The sequence below is a fragment of the Leopardus geoffroyi genome, chromosome B2, assembly GCF_018350155.1.
Source record: "Leopardus geoffroyi isolate Oge1 chromosome B2, O.geoffroyi_Oge1_pat1.0, whole genome shotgun sequence".
Classification (NCBI taxonomy): Eukaryota; Metazoa; Chordata; class Mammalia; order Carnivora; family Felidae; genus Leopardus; species Leopardus geoffroyi.
In genome coordinates, this window is record NC_059332.1 from 102344602 (window position 1) to 102362885 (window position 18284).

At 42.8% G+C, this 18284-nt stretch overlaps 1 long non-coding RNA gene across 2 annotated transcripts in view; it reads right to left on the reverse strand.

The window, feature by feature from the left end:
- Nucleotides 1–7237: 7237 nt before the first annotated feature.
- The window catches only part of LOC123608882, a 30048-nt gene continuing 19001 nt past the window's right edge, over nucleotides 7238–18284 (reverse strand). Inside the window, exons 2-5 of one of the 2 annotated variants that reach the window (XR_006717492.1) lie at nucleotides 10133–10258; nucleotides 9867–10033; nucleotides 9112–9206; nucleotides 7238–7894 (exon numbers count right to left, since the gene is read on the reverse strand). This is a non-coding gene — a long non-coding RNA (uncharacterized LOC123608882). Of the gene's footprint in view, nucleotides 7895–9111; nucleotides 9207–9866; nucleotides 10034–10132; nucleotides 10797–18284 lie in introns of those variants that run through there. The other variant, XR_006717491.1, reaches the window with a different exon arrangement.

Genomic DNA, 18284 nt, shown 5'->3' on the forward strand with positions numbered 1-18284 from the left:
TACCTGTATTATGGATCTATTAAATTCCATCTTCTCACTAAAAGCTCTTCACCTTCTAATGATTTCCCTATTTCATGTATTGGTCATGGGTGACTCTCAAGAGATTGGAAGTAAAAATGGCCTGGGATTCAATCTGAGCTTTGCCATTTACTGTATCATTCGGGGAGAAGCTTCTTAACTTCTCGGAACTTCAGCACATCCTCCATAACATGGGCTTGAGATGAGGAAATTATAAGTGCATACAGTGTCATCCTGTAAAGGGGATCATGGGAAGTTACCCCCTGCCCACTCCGGAGTCCCACCCCACCACACACATCCCTTCCTCGCTTGAGGATTCCAGCACTGAAATCAGTACCAGACTTGAGTCCTTCCCAAGCCCCATCTCCCAGACCCAGTTTGTCAAGTCCACCTGCTTAACCCTCCTTCCTGTGGGTTTTCTTTCCACCTCCAGAACACAGCCTCATGGTTCACTGCTGGCTTGTCAACACAGTCTTCTCTCTAGTTCCACCACCTCCAGTTTCTCCCAACTTTCAATCCACCCTGGACAATGGCACCAGATAATAAATATTCCAACACACTGCTCAAAACAATTACTTTCCTAGGGTGCCTGGGTGGCTCAGTCAGTTAAGCGACTGACTCTTGATTTTGGCTCAGGTCGTGATCTCACGGTTTGTGAGTTTGAGCCCCACATCGGGCTCCACGCTGACAGCAAGGAGCCTGATTGGGATTCTCTCTCTCCCCCTGTCTCTGTGTTCTTCTGCTGCTTGTGCTCACTCTGTCTCTGTCTCTCTCTCAAAAACAAATAAATATTAAAAAATTATTACTTTCCCAAGGCAACTCACCTAATGAGTAGGACACAGATTTGAGGCCAATCTACTCCTGAGTCTGTATTCATAACCACAAGCCTGTGCTATCTCCGTATCAATGCTTGGACTTGAAATTCAAAATCCTTCATGATCTGACCCCCTCTACCTATTCAAGCTTTCCTTCTGCCAGACCTATATATCAGTATTTGATTTACTTGCACTTCCTAACATAAGCTTTCTTTATCCTTCAGGATTCTTTCAGCTATGAGTAACAAAATACTAACTCAAGTGGCTTAAACAGTAAGGGGATTTATTATCTCATGTAACAAGTCCAGAGCTGAAATAATTCCAGAAGCATTTAATATCACATTTGAACAATAATCCTAAGACCCAGATTTCCTCCATCTTCCCTCCACTTTGCTCTATTCAACATGATCTCATGTGAACTCCCTCGGTGGTTCCAAGATGGTACCTCAGTTCTAGAAAGCACGTACAGGTACAACCATATCCAATAAAAGTAAAGACAGCAGCTATATGGTGCACCATGATTTGAGTGAAGAATCTTTTCCCATACACCACACCTGTACCCCAGCCTTTCCCACCAGACTTCCCTTGACATTTCATTGGCCAAAGCCTTATCACCATCACCGAATAATTTGTAAACAAACCACCATGAAGCCAGATACATTTAGAGGCTTCCAACATTTGTGAGATATGTCCACAGTGAAAATTACATTGTCCATCCCAACTCACTACATGCATAAACACATTTCATAATTCATATCTAAAATGCAAACGAAAGTTTTACAAAATAAAATACATCCTTACTATGTGATGCGTTCAGATATTTTCTATTTTATTTTATTCTCTATACTACTCTACTCCTTTAATCAAAAACAAACAAACAAACAAACAAAAAACCCACTAAATTGGTTTTGCAGCTCCCTACTAGACTGACTGTTACCTCCACTTCAAAAAACACTGGCTTCTACTAATGAGAATTTACTCAAGTATTGTCAGAGAGAGGTGAACTCAAGAATATCATTGAGTCAGTATGGTGAAAGGGGAAATGACTCTTTTTTTTTTTTTAATTTTTTTTTCAATGTTTATTTATTTTTGGGACAGAGAGAGACAGAGCATGAACGGGGGAGGGGCAGAGAGAGAGGGAGACACAGAATCGGAAACAGGCTCCAGGCTCTGAGCCATCAGCCCAGAGCCCGACGCGGGGCTCGAACTCACGGACCGCGAGATCGTGACCTGGCTGAAGTCGGACGCTTAACCGACTGCGCCACCCAGGCGCCCCGGGAAATGAGTCTTTTAAAGACAGCCAATACTTTCTCATTTTTGTGTGTCTTAGATTATATATTTATCATTTGCCCACACATACAACACCTCTCACTCAACATTCATTTGCTAACATTGGGATGTTTCAAACTTGGGCTGCTTCAACGCACTGCTGAAAAGGCTGGGGTTTTTATTTAGAATTTTGAAAAACTGACATCCCGCGGTAGTTTGTAAGTCACAGAAAATAAATCAAGCATTTTTTTTTTTTAATTTCAAGATCTAGTTTCTTTTGATGATACAAGGAGGGTAAAAGGTCATGGGAGTTCAATTAATTTACTTTAAAATGCTCCTTTTAAATGATGTCCAAGGAATAAATCACCAAAGATTAATCTGGAAAAACCGAGTCTCTCCCTCTTGTTTGGGATGTCTTAAGATCTGAGAACAGCTGGCCCCATCTCTGTTCTCTCTTCTCCTGATTCATCTTGCCCGTGATCCCAGGGAGAGGTCACCCTGGGGCCCTAAATAATATGAGCCTGCACACAGAGACTGCCACTTTCTCCTTGCAACTACCTTACCCTTAAGAACCCTGCCAAGCTCAGCAAAGGCTTTAAAGGAACTGGGCTTTGTACCCAGGTCTGCTTTTCACTCACTGTGCCTGGCTCTTCACACATCTATGATCATTTATATCTTTACAGTAACACCTTGGTGTGTCCAAGGTTCCTGAGCATCTGTTAGGTATAAAGCATGGTGCAAGGCTACAGGGAACCCCACATGGATAAGCCATGATGCCTATTCTTAAGTGACTTGGAATCGAACACAGGGCCTAATCCTGCAAACAGCTATCTAAACAGGAATTTAATAGTGGAGGTTTCCAAGAAGGGATATTCGCTAACATTTGGGGAGTGCCAAGAGCCAGATACGGAGTTAGGCCATTTATTTAAACTACCCTCATCAAAAAGCTATGCCTCTTTTGCAGTATTATCATCTCTGTTTTGCAGATGAGGAAACTGAGGCTCAGAGAATCCTAGTAACTTTTCCAGTGGCACATGATTAGTAAACAGTGAAGCCCAAGGGCAGAGATCCTTTAGATTCCAACGTTTAGTGTTTTCTCTGGCATTTTCTCTGAGTCCACAGGCAAAAGAGAATTTTACCCAGAGGAAAGGAAGGCATAGTTGAAATGTGCTTTGAAAAAGAAAGATGTGTTTCCCAGTGATAGGGGGCAGTGCGGGGTGCTGGGTACAGAAGGCAAGGCTTCAATGAGTTTTGCAGGCTGGCAAGGGCAGGTTGGGTTCAGGGGATGCTAAACAGTGCACGTTGGTTGCTATGTGAGGTGTGAGAGACCTCCCAAAAGAAAGCAAATCTAGAAAAGTTGCTAAATTCAATTCCCCCAGTTTTTATAATCCAGTAGATATTTCCAAAGGAGGAAGGGCCTTCTGCAGCTTAACTATTTAGATTGTAAGTCAGGGGGCTGGGGGGCATACTGGAAGGGCCATACAGAACAGGAACCAGATGTTGTATTCCTTCACAATGCTCAGAACAAGAGCTCGGTGCTTTGCAGCTAGGAGGTAAACTGCACTTTACCTCAAATGAATGAATGACAGACAAACAAAGGAGGTTTTCCTGCTCTCTCTTGCCATGTTGCTTAAGAAGTGGGTCAGGGTGGGGTGCCTGGGTGGCCCAATCGGCTAAGCATTGGACTTCAGCTCAGGTCATGATCTCATGGTTTGTGAGTTCGAGCCCCACGTTGGGCTCTGTGCTGACAGCTCAGAGCCTGGAGCCTGCCTCAGATTCTGTGTCTCCGTCTCTCTCTGCCTCTCCCCCGCTCACACTCTGTCTCTGAAAAATAAAGAAACATTTAAAAAAAAAAAAAAGAAAGAGAAGAAACGGGTCAGGGTGTGCTGTTGGACAATGGGGACAGGGACAGGGACTGACAGAGCAGAACTCAGGGCAAGCTTGACTCGTCCCTCTATACCAGCCTCCAGATGAGTGAGCTAAACAATATGGCCTTTCACTGCTTCTCTGGTTTGGCAGAAGTGATGTGCTGGAGGGCAGAAAGTATTCAAGAGAGAACAGACAGGAGGTAGAAGAGGCAAACGTCCTACAGGATTGGCAGTAGGATCTCCATAGCCAATAACCCCCTGGCTCCTGCTACCATACCTCCGAGCCACATTTTTTTTACACAACAGCCTGGTATTTTCCTTTGGATGAAGGAAGAAAGAAACCTAAAATTCTGGCTGTGGGTTACTTACTGCCTTGTGGGTTAGGTGACAAGGAGGTGACACTGGTGTGGAAATTTAGCAGCACGGTGCCCCACAGTCGGGAAGCAGCTTTGTGCCCAAGCTCGGTTTCGAAGACTTGGCAAGTTGTTAATATATAAATTCCAAGCAGGAAGAGGCTCCAATGTGTGGCAGAACAGTTTTGCAAGTTTAGTTTGCTCGGCTTTACAGCCAGATAAAAATGGGCCCCCTTGAAGCCACAGTCACAACCTGAGCAAGTGAAGCCCAAACTGTGAGGACAGTGAGGCGAAAAGGGACACAAAGGGGACACAAGAGATGGAGGGAACGTCAAACTTAGAGATACACCTGCTTCTGATACGGTGAAGGCCCTGAATGCTTAATAAATGGTCATGGTAATGGCAATAGCAGGAGTTACAGTCACATTAAACAGGAAGTTGCTGGTGCCAGTTTCTGTTAATAATGCTCAGTGACACCTCCCATTGGCCTTTATCTGCCAGTCACGATGCAGGATGAAGGCACGCTGGCTACATTTAAGGTAGCAGAGGTTAGGGGGAAAATCTCAGAGATTTTCACGCTAGTGTTACCCAATAATTAGAAATACAGATATCGGATGCCGTGGCCTTGGATGAGTGTCACAAGGTTTGTGACTCTGATCTCATGAATAGGATGACTCCAGGTGCACCACAGTAAGTATTCTGGGTTTAATTCCGCAGCGATGTCCTTTTAAGAAGTATTACAATCTGGGGGCACCTGGGTGGCTCAGTCAGTTAAGCATCTGACTTCAGCCCAAGTCATGATCTTGTGGTTTGTGAGCTGGTGCCCTGCCTCGGGTGAACTGAGCCCAGCTTGGGGTGATCCCGGCTTCTCTCTCTCTCTCTCTCTCTCTCTCTCTCTGCCTTTTGCTCACTTGTGCCCTCTCTCTCTCTCTCTCTCAAAAAAGAAAAGGCACAGTAAATCTGGAAGAGCATGGCAATAGCCAGTATACGACCCTTGTGTTGAGTTACCATGTAGCCGAAACTGTCACATGCTCACCTGCGGAGAAGTAAAATGTCAATTTCTTTTTTTTTTTTTTTCAACGTTTTATTTTTATTTTTGGGACAGAGAGAGACAGAGCATGAATGGGGGAGGGGCAGAGAGAGAGGGAGACACAGAATCGGAAACAGGCTCCAGGCTCTGAGCCATCAGCCCAGAGCCTGACGCGGGGCTCCAACTCACGGACCGCGAGATCGTGACCTGGCTGAAGTCGGACGCCCAACCGACTGCGCCACCCAGGCGCCCCTAAAATGTCAATTTCAACCTGCAGTGAGGGAAAACGTTCAGTTCGTAAAGGTCAGATAGGGTCTTCCAAGGTTGTTAAGGTGAACGTATATTACTTTATTAAGATACAGCCCGTATTAATTGACACATTTGTTCATAAAGCAGGAGATATTTTCATTTACATCAAAACAATGAAACTAACATTAAAAACTGTTTTGAAATCAAAAGAATCCAGTGTCAGAGGCTAAGTGCACCAATGTGGTCCATAAACACTTATGCCCTTTCTATCTTCTCCTTTTCTCATGTCATCTTCAAGATGATGTTGATCTTTAAGCTGTAGACCTACACTAAACTCTGGGGAACACAGCACAACAGTCTCCCCCCTCCCCACCCTCCCCACCCCCGCCCTTTGTCTCTTTCTCCCTCTACCTGACATCATAACTAGCACACAACCCCCCTGCCTCACTCCTGCCCCCGCCCTTTGTCTGTGTCTTTCTCCCTCTACCTGACATCATAACTACGCACACAAATGCATTCCCAGGCGTAGTCAAATTAAACATAACAAGAAAGCAGATTTCTCGAAAAGTCTAAATTCTAAGATGAAGAATTTGATACGCTTCCAACTTAGGTCCATAGGAAAAGGTTTGAGTTCTTTCAATTTTGTTTTGCTTCTGGACAGGGAAAGTTCAGGATATTTATTATACGTTGGATGAAACTCACTGTTACTCACTTGCAAATCTAGTAACACTAGATTGAGGCATTTGCTGGGTGGCTCAGTGGGTGAAGCATCCGACTCTTGACCTCGGCTCAGGTCGTGAACTTCCAGTTCGTGGGATTGAGCCCTGCCTCAGGCCCTGGGCTGACAGTGCGGAGCCTGCTTGGGATTCTCTCTCTCCCCCTCTCTCTGCCCCTCCCCTGCTCTCTCTCTCTCTCTCACATTAAACAAACATTTAAAAATAAATAAAACGAGATGGAATTTTTCTCTCGTAGGCTGAGCTGATGCCAAGCTGCAATGCCTGGCTTCTGGACTGTGGTTTGTAGGACATGTTATCTTAACAGAAGGCCGGTAAATGTAGAAACAGAGGATGCTATTTGAAGTCTTTGTAGTGTCTAAACTTTGAAAGGGATACTCTTCTGGATGAATTGGCTGATCTGCCTTACTTCACAGGTAAGGAAACTCCAGCCTCAAATACTTTTTTTTTTTTTTGAGACAGAGAGAAAGAGCATACACTCGAGTTGGGGAAAAGCAGAGGGAGAGAGAGAGAGAGAGAGAGAGAGAATCTTAAGCAGACTCGACACTCAGCGAGGAGCCTGACGCGGGGCTCGATCCCACAACCCTGGGAACATGACCTTATGTCACCATGATGCAGAAAAACAAAGTAAAATTTGTCATTGTGAAATAATGGAACTCTCATCTGAAAAAGGTAAAGACGTCTGCAATAGAGCAGATACACTTTGCTGTGTCAGGCATCAGGCACCATGCTTGTGGGAGCTTCTCCGATTGTGTCAGAGTCCCTTCTGCACCCATTCCCACCTCTGTCCTCAGGTGCTTCTCGTCCTCTCCTCTTCAGTGGCGTCTCCTAGTTCTTTATTTACTCATGCGTGGTTTCATAGGCTATATTTGTAAGCTTATTTTCTCTACCACACGTTAAAGTCATCGAGAACATAATAGTTTAAAAAATAAATGTGTTAAATGAATAGTGAATAAAGAATATATATATATATATATATATATATATAAATTTATTTTTCTATGTCAAAACAACAAGGATAATAGTCCCGTCTAAATACTATGCCATAATATGTGTTAAATGCTTCATATAGGGCACTTAACCTTGTCAAGTTATATAGTAGTAGCTCGATGATATCTATTGAATGCCTACTCAGTCTTCTCCTGGAGCTGTCGAAAAGTGTTATCTTCCCACATGCTAATGATTTCACTTTTAGTATTCATTGATTAAGAAGACATAAATGGATGGACGGATTTTCAGATGCTGACCTTACAACTCCACAATCTCCCAAGGGTCCCTAGCCCGTGGGTTGGAGATCTCACGAACTTTAGATTGTTCCAATATCTAGAATGAGACTTACGATCCGTCGTGAGAGTCACTACAATGGAGCAAAGCACTCGCAAACATGAGCAAAGGCAAAGGTCTGAGAGCTAGAGAGAAAGAGACAGGAGAGGAACAAACAGCAGATCTCCATTGCTTCCTACTTAAAAACAAAACAAACAAACAAACAAAAAACACTGTTTTGTCTTACTGAAAAGTTTAAGGGCAGAGTAGCTTCACGCAAGGCTGGATCCAGGAACTAAAAAAATACAAAATAAAAAGTCACCAAGACTCAGTTTTTCCCTACCTCTGGTTTTCTCTGAAGAACTACTGTCAACCAGGCTCTCTCCTCATGATGTAAAGAAGGTTAGCTGAAGCTCAATATAATAACTACTGCAGAAAGTGAGGGTCTTTTCCCCAGTGGTTCCCACAAAATCTCATGAGTGGCAGCAGGTGTATATGTTCTAAATCTGATCCACTCACTGCGGCCAAGAGGATAAAATGTGTGGATGGACAGGCATGGTTTACACGTGGGATGACGAGCCGTTCGGTTTTGCTTGAGATTGTGTTGGCTTTACAGTGGCAAGTCCTGTGTCCCAGAAAACCTTGGGTAAATCAGGATGGTTGGTCACCCAGCTTTCATACAGGGGACTGAGGATGGGATTATTTCTGAACGACAGGGGTTGAGAATGTGCATAATGGCAGGGAAAACGTTGCCTACACCTACATGTGAACTCTAGCTCTGTGCTAAATACAGCGGTTACAAGTGCACATTGTTGACCTGAAATGCAGTAATCTACATCATAGTCAAAAGTAGGTCTGAAATGGGGCACCTGGGGGGGCTCATTCGGTTAAGTGTCCGACTTCGGCTCAGGTCATGATCTCACTGCTTGCGGGTTCTAGCCCTGTGTCGGGCTCTGTGCTGACAGCTCAGAGCCTGGAGCCTGCTTCGGATTCTGTGTCTCCCTCTTTCCCTGCCCCTCCCCAGCTTGTGCTCTGTCTTTCTCTCTCAAAAATAAATAGACATTCAAAAAGTTAAAAAAAAAAAAAAAAAAAGTAGGTCTGAACTGAGATGCCCATTAAGTTAAAATGCACACTGGATTTTAGAAACCTACTATGAAAAAAATAACGTAAGTTATCTCATTAGTAATTCCATTAGTTAATAATATTAATTGACTTGCTGAAATGGCAAGGCTTTAGATATGTTGAGTTAAATGACCTATACTATTCTTTTCACTTTTTTAATGTGCCTATTAGAAAATTTAAAACTCACATTGTGTTTCTGCTGCACAGCACAGCTATAAGATTTTTAACAAGGTAATAATGTAATTATGTCGTGTATAGGTGGGGACATATTTAAAAAGATGCCTTGAATGTATGGGCATCTTAAATAGCAAATGATAAATTAGAGAACATCAGGCCCACAAACAATGGGAGATAAAAATATCAAATTCAAGACCAAATTTATTCACTCACCTCTTCCTGTCCTCATCTGTGCCGGGATCAGCCTTAAGTCCTGGGACTTCAGGCCCAAATGTCCTTCAAGAGCACAGAGACCAGAAGGGAAAAGACTGGCAAAAAAAAAAAAAAATTGTAATGCAAATAATGTTGTCAGTAATATGATAAACTCTCATGCCCCTGGTCTGTATTGATTTAATTAATTCTATCATCCAAGTAAGTTTTGTTTATTCAATACATACTGAGCCTTTCCTCTTTTTATTTCATGCCAAGTTCCTTGAGACTAGGAATCGTGTACTACTAAGCTGCATTGCTTACTAACCAATTGCTGTGGTTTCAGAGCTCCCTTTTTACATCATGATCAAATGTTTCTTCATCCCTTAGTCACTCTGACCAGAAGCAGGTGAGCCCCAGGAAAGCTGATGGGCTTAGGTTCTAAATATCACCAAAGTTCCTCGCCAGCTCCCTTACCTAAGGAAAGTGGTTAACCACTCTGTGCCTCATTTTCCACCAACAGCACTGAGAAACAAGATCCTAAGTGACTCTTCCAACACACACACACATACACACACACACACACACACACGCCTTTGCTCGCAATTTAGCTTATTATTATTATCAATCATCTGAAAATACCAAATGCTTACAAACCCTCCAACTCACTGTCATTGGATTCCTTCGATACAACTATTTTCAGTCACGGGGAGGGTTCAGCATACTAGCGACTGGGTTCCCTCTAAACATCCTTGAGAATGTTTATTTGAAAAGATTACCTTGTTTTCCTTCAGGATTAAGTCATGGTCACCGCAGAGAGAGATGATTTGGAAAAATGACAAACAGTTTTTGATCGTCCTCAAAGGCTGCCCTTGTTAAATGAATATGCCCACAGAAAAACAAAATGTATTCTAGCCCACACACGTTAGAGGCATTTTTCAAACACCTAGATTAGAGAAGATAGGTATTACAAATAACATATTTGTTGCATAGAGTGAAGAAATCACAAACTTGCTTGGATAAACACTATTAAATGCATACTTACCCAGTGGATTGCGACAGTTCCCCTCTGGCCCTCACTGACGAGCTTGACTCCAGCTGTAAATTTGCTTGCAAAACTTCCTTGTCAGAGAACTCGCCCTGTTAGGAGGACTCAGCCCTGGCTTCGAATCTGCAAGGACAGAAAAATCGATGTGACAGAAAAGCGGTTGCTTGTGTCAGGCCTAACTAAGGAGAGAAAAGGCTTTAAATTAATCATGATTTAGGGATGCTAGTGAGGCGGTACAAAGGCACATTCCTCTGGAGTCTCTGAGAAAAGGGGGGAAAAAAAGAGCCCGGAGCGCTCTGGTGATGCTACCCGCGGATCCTGCCCTTCTGTTATAAACAGAATTCAGTGTTTATGGTGGGAGTTGATCTTGTGTAAGCAGATATAAATGCATCAAAATCTACCAGCTGTTGGTTTAAGCGGTTATGCACAGAATCTCTCCACGTATAGGGTAAAGGTAAATGAAAGTTTCATCTTCTCTCCTAGGACCTGTGACCTGAGTTCCATAAGCTGGGAGGATTTTAGATTATATATTAAATTTTGATTCCCCACAAAAGCAAAAGCTGATTTGAGCTTCTCATCTGGAGAGAGGTTGAGCATCACCCTCTGGATGTGCCTTTGTTCATGCCTCACCTACCTTGTACAATCAGAGCATCTAAATATGAAAAAGAGGGACACCTGGGTGGCTCAGTAGGTTACGCGTCCGGCTTCAGCTCAGGTCACCATCTCACAGTTTGTGGGTAGGAGCAGCACGTTGGGCTCTGTGCTGACAGCTCAGAGCCTGGAGCCTGACTGGGATTCTGTGTCTCCCTGTCTCTCTGCTCCTCCCCCGCTCATGCTCTGTCTCTGTCTCTGTCTCTCTCGCTCTCTGAAAACTGAAGATTAAAAAATGTTTAAATATGAAAAAGTAATTTGTGCGTGGCTTATAGTCAGTGTCTTACAAAGCTGCCACGAAAGACCTACTAAGGTTCTGCTCAACTGCCACCATCAGATGGCACCTGTGAGGCAGCAAACCTAATGCCACCTCGGCCGTCAATCTCCGTTGGCTAAACAAGGCCGCTTCAATTAAGAGATGTCTGCCTCCATTACCAGTTTGGGTAGTTGAGTCTGCATTGGAGAGAAAGACATTCTGGCCAACTGACTTCAGACTGACTTTGTTCCTGCACCAGGCATCACACCCTGTTAGCCCAACAAGCATCAGCCATTCCAGGCTAAATTAGGAAAAATGCACCCCCCTCTAATGAGCTGCTAACCACGGGGGTGGGCGAACATGGGATTCAGTGATGGAGAAGGACAACGTCCAGGGTTGAGACATGTTCAGAGATAGAAGGGAACTTGGTCTTTCATCCTTAGGCTAAACCTTTGTCTGACATCAGAGGCCAGGTCAGTGAACCAGATTCATTTGTTTCCACGGCCATCTCCAACAGGACCAGGATTTTGCAGGCCTTTAGAAAATCACTGGCCTGGGCCATTTGGCCACAGTTGCTTGTCATGATGATACAGCTCTTCTTCCTCAGTTCTTTACTCTGTAAATAGAGAGACACCCCCTAAAGACCCAACAGCAAAAGACCCTATTAAAAAAAAAAAATAGTCCTTTGAGGGGTGTCTGGGTGGCTCAGTCAGTTAAGCGTCTGACTCCATCACGGTTCATGGGATCGAGCCCTGCGTCGTGTACTGCACGGACAACGTGGAGCCTTCTCGGAATTCTACCTTCCTCTCTCTCTGCCCCTACCCCACTCATTCTCATATTCTCTCTCTCTCTGTCTCTCAAAATAAATAAGCTAAAAAAAAATGTAATGTTCTTTGAAAATAAATAAATAAATAAATATTAAAATAAAAGTAAACAATGTTCCTTTAGCTTCGTTTTATAGTGACATCTCTGTCATCATAAAACAGCCCTGGGGCACAAGAAGTCCCACCAAACACTATACAAGAGAAAGGTGTAGAAGCTGTTCCCGCCCCCCCCCCCCCAAGGGCTCACGGTAGAAACCACAGAGCACTTCATCTATGCAGATGTAACCAGTACCTGTAAACAACAGAATACAAATGCCGAATCCACGAAGCGAAAAATAGAAAATACAAGAGTCTACAGAAAACAGAGTTGTAGGGATGAATAACGTAAGTAAATAGATTTATTATACGTTTTCTTTTTCATTCGTGACATTTTGAAGTGTAGTCCAGGGTAAGGAAAAGAAAATCTCTGTACAACTCTGCTGCCTCTTACCTTCAGTGGTCCTGAAACCGAAACGGAGACACGGCCAGGTAACTAACACGTGGCCACTTTCACAACAGACTCTTTTGAGCGGCACTGTGTATTAAGCCGTTCTCAAAAACAAAACCGTTCTATTTCTTTCCACAGAGGAGACTTACAGACATCAGTGCAGTCTTCTTTGAAAATCAAGAACAGTCTTCATCTGCACCAAGGGACCTTACTAGGAAAGGTTGTGGGCACTCCCTCGCCAGAGATTTTTACAAACGGGATAACCTTTCACCTGTTTTGTGTGACTTTCCCTGAACGCAGATAATAGGCAAAGAAATCCCTTCAAGACCCTCTTTAGTTCTCTCATTCAGGGGTTATTTTCCAGTCATTCCATCCATTTGCCTTTTCTGTATCTTGCAGTCAACTCTTGAGAAAAGACGATCAGAGCAGATGAAGCCAATAGGGTCGGAGTGCCTGATAGGATAGTGACATTCGAACAGTTAATAAATACGCAGCCCTTTCTGAATTCCAAGAGCTATTTAGTACTCTACTTGAGTTAGTCGAAAGGAGGCAAAAAATGTTGCAATCTTCCTGTCTAGACCAAATCAGTAGCCAACTTTATAAAGAACCTTCCACGAGCCAAGTCCTATCCTGAGTATTTTACATGAATGATCATAATCTAACAGCAACTCTGTGAAATATTTTATTATTCCCATTTTACAGAGGGCACAACAGAGTCGTGTAAAGATGGTCTCGCACAAACTAACAAGACAAGGAGATGGATTGGTACACAGATTGATTCTTTTATAGTTCTGGAGGTCGGAAATGTGAAATCAGTCTCAGTGAGCTAAAATCAAAGGGTCATCTGGGCTGGCTCCTTCTGGAGGCTCCAGGGGAGAATCTGTTTCTTTGTCTTTTCCAGGAAGGATGTTGTCCTCATTCCTTGGCTCATGGCCCTGCATCACATAATCTTTTCTCTTCTTGTCCTGCATCACATTGCCTTCTTTTCTTTATCAAATTGCTCTCTGCTTCCCACCTAAGAGGACGGTTGTGATTACATTTAGATTCTATTCTACCCAGAAAATCCAGGATAATCTCCCCATCTCAAGATCCTCAACTTAATTACATCTGAAAAATCACTTTTACCATACAAGGTGGCATGTGTAGATTCCAGGAATTAGGACCTGGATATCTCTGGGGGCCGTTATCTAGCCTGCCATGAATCAAACTCTCTTCCACTTCCTTAAACACTATGGTACCTTCTTCCCAGACGAGTAATTCTTAACAAGCTGAGTGACTGATGTTCAGCAAGTGAATGGGTATCTCCTAAAAACTAAAAAGGTTAAATTAAGTCATTTTTATGGACGGTAGCACCATATAGTGGCAAAGACCTGGGCTTGCAATAAGGAAATGGAGTTCTTCTCATTAATTACACACGCAAACTTGGACCAAGCCCCGCATCTCTTAGAATCAGGGATCGTAAAGGGGTCTCAACATGTGCCAGCTCTGATCAAATCTCTTCAGGCCTCATGGGAAAGGGTGAGCCCAGCTATCAGTGTCTGCCTTGCTTAATCACTGGAGTCCCTTTTAACTCTGACTTTACATGATCAGTGATGTATGAATTATCAATTGCTGCCTAAAGAATCATCTTAAAATTCAGTGGCTTACCACCACAAACACTTCTTATCTAAAACTTTTTATGGGTCTGGTATTTGGGAGCGGCTTAGCTAGTGGCTCTGACTCAGAAGTCCCTCGGGATTCCTGCTTGGGGCTGCAGCCGTCAGAAGGCTTGACAGAAGCTGAAGAGTCTGCCTCCAAGACGGCTCACTCACATGGCAGTCACCAGGAGGCCTCAGTTCCTTCCCACACGGGGCAACCCACAGGCTCCTGGAATGTCCTTATGACATAGCGACTGGCTTTCCCCAGAGCACATAAATGAAGAGAGAACGTAACAGGCGATGCCCCAATATATGTTAGGACCTAGCCTTAGAAGTGGCAAACCATCCTTTCCTCTGTGTTCTGTTTGATACATAGACCTGCACTAACTCAGTGTTAGTGAGGATTATACCAGGGCATGGATACCAGGAAGTAGGGCTAAGGCCACGAAGGTTCAGTGACTCATGTGGACTAGTGCTTCCACAATTAGACTTTCGTGTGCATGTCTATCTAGAGGCCTCATCAGCCTGTGGAAACCCATATTATATAATCCTTCGTGATGGATGAGCGGCTTTGTGGCTTTGAGAAGGGTATTAACATCACAAAACATATTTTTAAAAAGATAGCCCTGACGGCACAGCGGGTGAACTAACGTGTGCCCCTACTGCCTGCCGGATGCCCCAGACGGTCATCCAGTTGGCTAGCCTGGCCTTGTAAATTTCACATGTCCTCGGTCTCTTCTGTCCAGGTGTTTTCTCTCTAGCCACTGTGACATTCCCATTGTATCCTGAACCGGCCAGTCACTCCAGACCATGCCCTAAGTAACCCTCCCAGCTCCAATGTCAGACGCTCCACGAAGCTTTCCCCTAATCCCGAGACAGCGCAAGTATCTCTTTCTAGCATTTTCATAGCACTTTATTCACCTCTCTGTTACAGTATTTATCCTACTTTCCTTTCAATAATTCGATTTTGTTTCTTTCCTTAAATATCGTGTGTATCCCTTGAAGGCAGGGACCAACACCTCACACTATGGTTAGAATCCCAGAGCGATCAACAAATTTTTTTTTTAATTTAATGAATAGACTTATTTCAATAAATCATATTTATTTTTTTTTAAAAAAATTTTTTTTTCAACGTTTATTTATTTTTGGGACAGAGAGAGACAGAGCATGAATGGGGGAGGGGCAGAGAGAGAGGGAGACACAGAACCGGAAACAGGCTCCAGGCTCTGAGCCATCAGCCCAGAGCCTGACGCGGGGCTCGAACTCCCGGACCGCGAGATCGTGACCTGGCTGAAGTCGGACGCTCAACCGACTGCGCCACCCAGGCGCCCCTCAATAAATCATATTTCTAATACACTTAGTGAACACTAACCAAGGGAGAGGCCTTGTGCTAGGTCCCAAGTCATATAACAATTACCAGTACGGGCAGGGCCCTACCCTCAGGATACAGAGAGAAGACCCACAGACGTTGGTCTTGACAATGATTATGTCCTTGTTCTCTCTCTTCCCCACTGCATTTTCAATTTTCCTACCTCCTTCCCACCTTTTCCAATTATCCTTTCTCTTCTGACTCTTTCCTAAACACAGCACTGCACACATAGGCATTGCCTGGTCTCTCTGACAGATATCATGGCCAAATAGTTGGCCATTCCAGGGCCAGGGGCAGGGCCAGGGCCAGGTTATGATGTTTATGTTGCTGGCAAACCCCTGTGTATATGAAAATCCATTCATTTCTCAACTCCCACTTAGAAAAGAAAAATGAAGGATGAAACAAGCATTCTCATGTCTGTATGACTCAAATTTTTTACCGTTTTCTGTCTTTACTATCTCAAGTGAATTGAAAGCTCAGTTTTTCTCTCTTAACGTGTTGGTTAGAGTAGCATCCATTGTTTTAGTGGAAATGGCATGACCACCTAGATCATAAACTCCATGACTGCAAAAAAAAAATGTTGTTTCCTCTTTTCCTTTTAAATTCATAGCTCCTAGAATATTGTCTGACACATAGTGTGTGTTCACTGAACATTTATTAAGTTCATTCCTCGAAGCCATGATTTCTTATCATGCTAAGTTTATAAATGACCTGTTCTCTTTCCCGTTACAAATGGCTAGATGGCCTCAGTCAAGGCACTTACTCTGAGTTTTCTTTCCTATAAAACAGGGACATCAACAGTTACCTCTCTTACACGAGGGTGTTGTGAGTATTAGAGAAAACTCTTGTAAAGCAGATAGTTCTTTATAGAATAAAACAGTGTCTTTATAGAATAAAACTGAACAAATGGTTTGATGCTGAATCCAGAATCCTTCTGATAATCTTATTTCTCCGAACATGTAGGTTTGTTGAATGCTTATCTCTGATTGGTTATAATCCACTGAATAGATTTGCTTTCCTAAAAGTCAGGCTCTTCATGACTTTTTAAAACACAGCATATATTCAGTCGATATTTATTAAGTACTTATAATAAAACTGCAGCTATGCTAGGCACTATAAATACAAAGAAAAACTAACCCATTACCTAAAAACTAGCCCTTTATCTAAACAACTTTATTCTTGGATAAGGAAGACAATGTAACAAAAATTACAGAATACTGTGAGATATGCTAAGACTGAAATAGGCGAAGACTGAAATAGGCATTTAGGAAGAGCACCCAACCCAGCCTGGGAGGGAGGAATAGCAGAGGTTTTCCAGAGGATCTTAGTTATAAAGGAGTTAGAAAGAGAAGAATTTAGCCAGAGAGGGAAAGGGATGTGCGACGTTGGTCCGAGTAGAAAGACGAACCAGAGCAAAAGCATAGGGAGCAGAAATGACATGGTCAATTAAGAGGGTGCAGGAGGTAACATTCTGATTAAAACATGGAATGAGAGACAAAATCCGGTCAAGGGCTAAAGTCGTGCAGAGATGCATGGAAGTCAGATCTGACTTTGTATGTCTTTCTGTGATTTTGTATGTGGTGCTATGGATTCTTGACTATGCCCTTGTGGTTTATAGAGAGTCCATGAATAATTTTAAGCTGCTAACCTGGTAAATTGGACTCCATTAAAATTTAGAATATTAAAAACATTTGCACCCCATTTTTTTAAATAAAAAGGCAAGTCACAGACCAGAAGAAAATATTTGCAAATCATGTGTTTGATAAAGGACTTGTACCCAAATACGTAACACACGCTTATGACTCAGTGATAAGACAAACATCCCATTTTAAAAAGGGGCAAAATGGGGCACCTGGGTGGCTCAGTCGGTTAAGTGTCCAATTTCCACTCAGGTTATGATCTCACAGTTCATTGGTTCAAGCCCCGCGTCAGGCTCTGTGCTAAGAGCACAGAGCCTGGAGCCTGTTTCAGATTCTGTGTCTCCCTCTCTCGGCCCCTCCCCTGCTCACGCTCTGTCTCTCTCTGTCTCTCAACAAAAAAATAAATGTAAAAAAAAAATGGGCAAAATATTTTTAGGCATGTCGCCAAAGAAGATATGCACATAGTTGATTAAGCACATGAGAAGATGCTAAACATCATTTGTCATTAAGAAAATGCACATTGAAACCATAATGACATGCCACTTTACATCTACTAATATCACTATAATCAAAAAGACAGAGAATGCAATACCAAGTATTGATGATGGTGTGGAGGAATGGGAACTCTCATATATTGTTGGTGGAAATGTAAAACGGCACGGATGCTTTGGAAAACATTTAACACTGTCTTAAAAATTTAAACAGAAACTTCCTATATAATAAAGCAATTCAATTCTCAGGAATCTATGTAAGACAAATGAAAGCATATGTCCACACAAAGACACGTCAATGCATGTTCGTAGCAGCATTAGACATAAGGGCCCCAAACTGGAAACAATTTAAATGTCCATCAACTGGTAAATGGATTTTTTTTTAAATGTGACATATCCATAAAACGGAATATTATTCAGCAATCAAAGGATAGTACAACCGATGCATGCTGCAACCTAGACGGATCCCCAAAACAAAGTAAGACACAAGAGGCATAATTACCATTTAATTCACTTACATGAAATGTCCAGAAAAAAAAAATTTGTAGAGAGAAAATGCAAATTGATGGTTGCTGGGAGCTGGAAGTAGAAGCAGGAAGGCCTATATAAAGTGCACAAGAGAAATTTCAGGGGTGATGGAAATGTTCTAAAACTGAACTACAGTAAAGGTTACATTGCTATATACATTCACAAAAATCTTTGAATTATCTACTTACATTGGGTGAATGCTATGGGACATAAATTATACTCCCATAAAGCTGTTTTTAAAAATTTTTTTTCAACGTTTATTTATT